Source organism: Nelumbo lutea, chromosome 1 (genome assembly GCF_056320005.1).
Source record: "Nelumbo lutea isolate HS-2025 chromosome 1, American lotus-T2T, whole genome shotgun sequence".
In the NCBI taxonomy this organism is placed as follows: domain Eukaryota; kingdom Viridiplantae; phylum Streptophyta; class Magnoliopsida; order Proteales; family Nelumbonaceae; genus Nelumbo; species Nelumbo lutea.
In genome coordinates this window covers 16,088,939-16,095,668 of record NC_142684.1, presented here as the reverse complement: position 1 = coordinate 16,095,668, position 6,730 = coordinate 16,088,939, and the positions used below count along the sequence as shown (strand labels likewise).

At 39.0% G+C, this 6,730-nt stretch overlaps 1 pseudogene; it reads right to left on the bottom strand.

Annotated features, from left to right (window-relative positions):
* Positions 1–4,693: 4,693 nt before the first annotated feature.
* On the bottom strand, positions 4,694–6,382 carry LOC148873690 (cytochrome P450 89A2 pseudogene; annotated as a pseudogene).
* Positions 6,383–6,730: the final 348 nt, after the last annotated feature.

The window sequence follows — 6,730 nt, the reverse complement described above, 5'->3', positions numbered from 1 at the left end:
GAGCAGGATTCAATCCACCCCTAGTTCCACCCTAGGGGTAGACTGAGGTGGAGTGCAGTATAAAAATTCTTAAAAAACCCCAAATTTCCAAAAAAGAGTTTTATCATAGACCAAGGATAGGGATCTAAAGTGACAAAACTTGAGAAATTCAAAGCCTTGGTTAGCATCTCTAGATGTTCTGTACCGTTTTACACTTCATGTGTGTGTTGACCTTGTCAGAGATCTCAGAGCTGTACTGGTTGAATGATACATCCATGGTTGAGATGGTAACTCGGCATCACTCCCAAAGGGGACAGGATGATCCCACTGAGGTGAGGGATGATCTCATTTAGAGTCTCTACTGACGTTTCCCTGGTCAGAATGGGTATGGGCGTTTGATTGGTCCGAGTAAATTCACTTACCCATGAAAAAATAAAGGGCCTTGGCTCAATTTGGGAGGAGTACAAATGCATATATGTAGAATGTAAAATCTTATATTTTATATTATTTTGTATATATTTGTATTGTATATATTTACATCTGTAATGTTTTCAAACTGAGCAATTAGTGTAAATGAAATTTCACTACAAACAGAAACAAGTGAAGACCAGCTAAAGGTCTCAGTTATTTCAAATTAATAAGAAGGAAAAGGAAATTACTGCAAAGAAAGGGAACAAAAGGGGTCCAATAGGCACATGAGACTGGTGATGTGGGCAGTGTTGGGCTTCATTTGGATGGTGTCCGAAGGTGCACAAATGTGGGTAATGGATGGTATTTAAGTAATTTTAAACTTTACATCCTAGTTTTTTTTTTATTTTTTATTTTTACCTTTTTCTAAATAATAGTAACAGTGAAAATAATCTTTTCAAATGAAGCTAGGGTGAGAACTGACAAGTCTGGCCCGGCCCATCGCTTTATGAAGGCCCAACTTAGAATTTATTAATTCCCTTTACTGATTAATGTAAATGATAAATTCAATATACATGTGATAGTGCTTGCTTTGCTATAATATCCATAACACAGAAATGCCTATTTATGGAGGCCCATCGCTTTGGATTTTATGTTCAAGATGACAATTTTGAACATTGAGAAGTGTTTTTTGAGTTATATTCATGGTCACTGGTCAGCCCAGTGCAAATCACTTCTGCCTGACATTGAACTGGCGTTGATTTTGTGTGTCGCGGACTGTTGATATGATATGATAGTTTGATATAGAGGATATTGTATCAAAATTCTGAATCATTAGGGTGTGTTTGGTTGGAGTGTAAATCTGAACTGTTGCAAATTTATACTCTGGTTCACATTTGCTTTTATTTGGTTAGGGTTAAAAAATCCACTGGTTTTGGATGCTATAGACCAAGGTTTGCATCGAAAATAAGAGGGAAATTGTTTTCCAAAAATCAAAGTGAAATTTGCATTCTATAGAGAGAGAGAGAGAGAGAGAGAGAGAGAGAGGTTTTGAGCCCTCTTCAAGAGTTCGAGAGAGAAGAGATTGGTTCTGAGCCCTCTTTGAGAGTTCGAGAATTCTATAGATTTTTTGTTTCTCTTTGAAGATTTGAGATTTCGAGAGAGAAGAGACTGACTTTGTTTCTCTTTGAGAGTTCGACAGATTTTTTTTTGTTTCTCTTTGAAGATTTGAGAGTTCGAGACTGGTTCTGTTTTACTTTGATGATAGAAATAAAGTATAAATTTAAAACCAACACATAAATAGATTTCTTTTTTTCATTTGGTGGAAGTCAATAATTCAACCTTTTCTGGGTCAATTGTGTAAACGCTTGATGTAATAGTTAAATAATAATTTAGAAAATAAAAACACAAAAAAGTATAATGAATACAAAAAATGTAGAAAATTTTAAAAACATATTATTTATTATCATCATTATCATAAAAAATGACCACTTGCCCACTTACTAGTTAACCAATTTTTTTTAATGCTTCATCTGGGCTACATAGGGGGGGTAGATTTTTTTTTTTAAAAGGTAACGTAAGGTTGAATTAAAGAAAAGAAGAAACGTAGTGTACAAAGCCTAACACAACTAGGAACGGCAACGGGGTGGGGCGGGGACGGGGAGCCTCTCTCCATCCCCGTCCCCACAAAAATCCCCATCCCCGTCCTCGTCCCCATCCCTGCTAACGGGGACAAGGTTATCCCTATCCCCATCCCCGTGGGGATCCCATTCCCGTAATTTTTTATAATGCTAATAATTTTGTTTTTGTTTTTTATTTTATTTAAAAAATAAAAATAAAATAATTAAAATTTACAATCTATTAAAACAGATTCAAGCATATTCAACCATATTTTTAAAATATTAGTATATAGACGTATGTGTATATATAACGTATACATACATATATACATATATATTAGTGGGGATCCCATAGGTGGGGATTGGGGTCCCCGTGAGGCGGGGAGTGCTCTCTCCATCCCCGGCCTGTCCCCGCTAACAGGGATGAAAAATTTCCCCACCCCCGTCCCTGTGGGGGGAAATCATCCTCATCTTTGCCCCATTCGGGACGGATCCCCACGAGAATCAGGAAAATGGAAAAAATTGCCATCCCTAAACACAACATGAACGCTAACCAACAAAGCACCAAAGAGGCTTTGACCCACAAGCAACAAGAGCCCAAAGAAAGCCTAAGAGATCCCTACGGGCTCACGACTACAAAACAAACCCAAAAACAGAATCAAAACCACAAACCCGGTGCAAGACCCTACACCTTAGCCCCCTACCACGAGTGCAATGACTTCCTCTTTTGCTACCTTTCACTACTATTAACATCTGCATAGAAATTTCCCAACTTCTTTGTTTTCTTGTACCCAGGCAGAGAGAGTCGAGGCTATCGAAAGAGCAACTAGAGAACTCATTGCTCCAAATAGAGAAGTGATTTTCCTCCGAGCTAACACGCTCCAATTGCTGAGTAGAATGGGCCTCATGGGCAAAAAACTCTTTAGATCTAAGAAACTCCCTGACGTTGTCCTCACCATCTTCAAAAGAAACTCCTAGATGCTTTCCGAAACTGATAAGGGAAGACACTAGGGGTGTTCACGGTTCGGTTAATCAAACTATGGCACTATTTTGTAAACCGAACCGGTGGTACCAGTTTTTTCAATTCTTCAAACTGAAATCAAACTGGTACAACCAGAACTGAATCGATCCTTTAGTTTTTCAAAAATCCTGAACCGAAACCAAACCGGTTGGTTCGATTAACCGCATTTTACGATTCGGTTTTTTCGGTTCGATTTTATTTTTCTGTTGTTTATGGACACCCTTAGAATACACTCTTTGCTCTATCACCTTGAGATGACCAGGGCCCTCATCAAAGTTTACCTTCTCAACCATAAATCTTTAATGAAGACTTTCTACAGGTGAACCTTAACCTTGGTTGCTTGAAAAAATCTTTTGAGCCTCCTAAAATTTTAAGGTTATGGATACTGTTTATTGGGCCCTAGCCCTACTACCTTTTGGGCTTAAATCCTTTTTAAGACTCTCCCAAATAGACCTGACCCGAACCTCTATAAAGTGGGTTGATGAAAACACAGACCTTGGACTGATCCACACACTTATGCTACCCACAACGGGGGTAAATGATCTCCATCCAAGCCTGGTGGTAGCGGGATTTGATTCCAGGCCTCTGCTACAATGAATCAAATATCCTATCAACTAAGCCAGTTCAATTTCGGTTTAGATATTTTTTTTAAGGCTGTGTTGGGAAACGATGCAAATAGAGTGTAAATCCCGGTTCAAGGTAAACTTGGTTCACTTTTGCCTATATTTGGTAATATTACATTTATACATTGGCAAATAACAGATCAATGCATATATACATTCATAATAAGATGTAAAAGTACATAAATAAAAAAGAAGTAAATTTGCATTCAAGTGGGCTTTTGATAAAAAAAAAAGCATATGTTTTATTGAAATTCATTTTTGCATCCATTACAAGTAATGTCTATTTGGTAAGAAGTTAGATTTGTCCGTGCAAAACTAATCCAACTTTGCAATTTATATATATGAACTGTTTTATACTCTACATATTTGCATTTATACTTATTTGCATCGTTTCCAAATACAACTAACTGAAAATTTTGGTTTAATTAGGAAAATATGTTCACCCTAATTTCCCCTTCTCCAAGAATTCAACTATGATATGAGAAAGATATGATATCTGAAAATTTATTGACCAATCAATTGATATCATAAATGTGGTAGCCAATCAGGTGTTATTTATCAAAATTCATGGGTGGATTTTGATTAATCAAAACTCTTTAGCTATCATATTTTTCCCACATCATAGATTTTCCCTTATTAATTAAAAAGCAAGTGAAGAGAATATTAAAAGTCCATTTATTTTGCAAGGTGCTAATCGACTGATTGTAATAGATAAAAGCTTTGGGTTGAATCCCGGCTGCACCTGGGTTGGGGGTTACCCAGAGCTCAGGACCCGATACCAAAAACTAAAGAAAACTCAACTGAAACCTAGGGCTGTGATTGGTTGCAATGCGAATTTATTTGCACTGATGCAAAACTATAATAAAGCAAATGATTTAAAGTAAAATTCAAAATAAAATTAAACCAAAATTTGCATTATTTTCATTTATACTCCCATGCATTTGTATTAATGCAACTGCAACTGAACATAATCTAAACAACAATTAAAACTCTCCAAGTAAAACAAACTTCTGCCCTGGCCCAAAAGAAGACAAACCTCCCCAAAAAAACTCAAGCAACCCACAAACAAGCCTCAACCCAACTTCTACTCCTAGAGACAACTTACCTAAGATCTAGGAACAAACTTGGCTTCTGAGAGACTTGTATATATTATTTCATAAAAAGAAACCCAGCATACCATAACATGTTTAACCTATATTCCTAGGCGATAAGTGAACCCTCAGAGGATTCTTCATCACGACAGTGAACACCTGTTTCTCTGTCAAGTCTACCTCATCTCCGTCCTTGGTTGTCCACTCAAACTCTTTAACCAAATTGGCCACAAAGTACTCCAGATGAAGCAAAGCCACAGAAAGACCAGGGCAGATCCTCCTCCCTGCCCCAAATGGCATCATCTTAATCTCTCTACTTCCGGTTATATCAAACACTTTCTGTTCTAATCCATCATCACCTGTCAAGAACCTCTCCGGCTTGAACTCCATGGGGTCCTCCCAAACTTTTGGGTCCCACCCCATATCTGTTATCGTGAAACTCACTATCGCATTCTTTGGTACAAGACGCCCATCTATGGTGATATCCTCTGTGACTGTGTGTGGGATCAAGAAGTGCGACGGTGGGTGTCTTCTCAGACCCTCCAACACCACTGCCCTGAGATATGGCATGTTCTTCAGATCGTCCTCTTTGATTTCTTCTCCGGGCCCCACCACCCCTTCGATCTCTGAGAGCAGCTTTGCTTGGATGCATGGATACTTCACCAGGTTTGCCATGATCCACTGCATTGCGGTGGACGTTGTGTCGGTGCCTGCGTTGAGAAACTCTGAGCACAGAGGCACTATCTCCTCCTCGGTGAGCTTCCTTCCTCCATTGGGGAGTCGAAGATTGAGCAACGTATCGACGTAGCAGACGACCATGTCACCCTCTCCTTCCTGGCATTGCATCTTCTTCTCGTGTTCTTTTCGTGCTCGAATTAGAGGAATGAGAACATTTAACTGATTACGTCGTAGCTCATAGAGCTTGTTCCTTTTCTTTCGAAATATGATCTTTCCCAATATGGGCACCAAAGCAAGCATGTTGAATTGGCCAAAACTGGTCAAAAGCTTCCTCTGAATGGTTACGATGTCTCTGATAATCTCCTCATTGAGTTTCTCTCCAAAACACATATGTACCAATAAGCAAAACATTGCGTACTGGAAGTAATCTACTACACAAACGCTTTCATTGGATTTGGCTTGCTCCTTGAGCCTGTTGATCAGTATCTGCAAGACCCGTTTACGGGTGTGTCCGTATGACTTAACTCGTGAAGCATGAAGAATCCCAGAGGTGAGATTCCGACGGAAGAGGCGCCAGAGTAGGCCGCATGAGGCGGAGCTAATGCTGTATCGGTTGGTGGTGATGAAACTGTTGGGGTCTAGAGCTGAAGGACGATCAGCAAAGATGGCGCCATGCTGGATGAGGGCTTTATGGGCAAGTTCATGGGTGGTGATGGAGATGGCTTGGTGAAAACCGAAGTTGAACCTGATGATGGAGCCGTACTTGGTGTGCATGTCGCGAAGAATGCATTCGATTTCTGAAAGAGATTTCCGATTCCATAAGATGTTGCATATGATAGGCAACGTAGAGGGGCCTGGTGGGAGTTTTTTATGCTTATCTGAGGTGAGTGAGCAGTGGTCCAGGAGAAATTTCAGGGTTGCACAGATACAGAGAGAGGTGAACAAGATGAACCAGACCTCCATATGAGAATGGTGAGTGACTCTAAGAGCTGGATTAATTAAACTCAAAGAAACTGCAGTGGCTTTCCTTCGTTGTGTATACAATTGGAAGAAAGCATTGGGTCCTTTTATAAAAAAAATTAATTAATAATATAATCGATTGAAAATTTAACTACAGATAAAAGGGTTATGATCTATAACTTACCATGACTTTTTTGCATTTGTCTTAAATCTACCATAACTTTTTAAAATCTCTAGAGAATTCCATTGTCAGCAAATAAAAGGTTTTAATAAATTTCCAATATACAATTAGAAGTACTGTTCATCGTCTTCTTCCCCTCTCCCCCCCTCAACAACTGAACCAGAATCAGA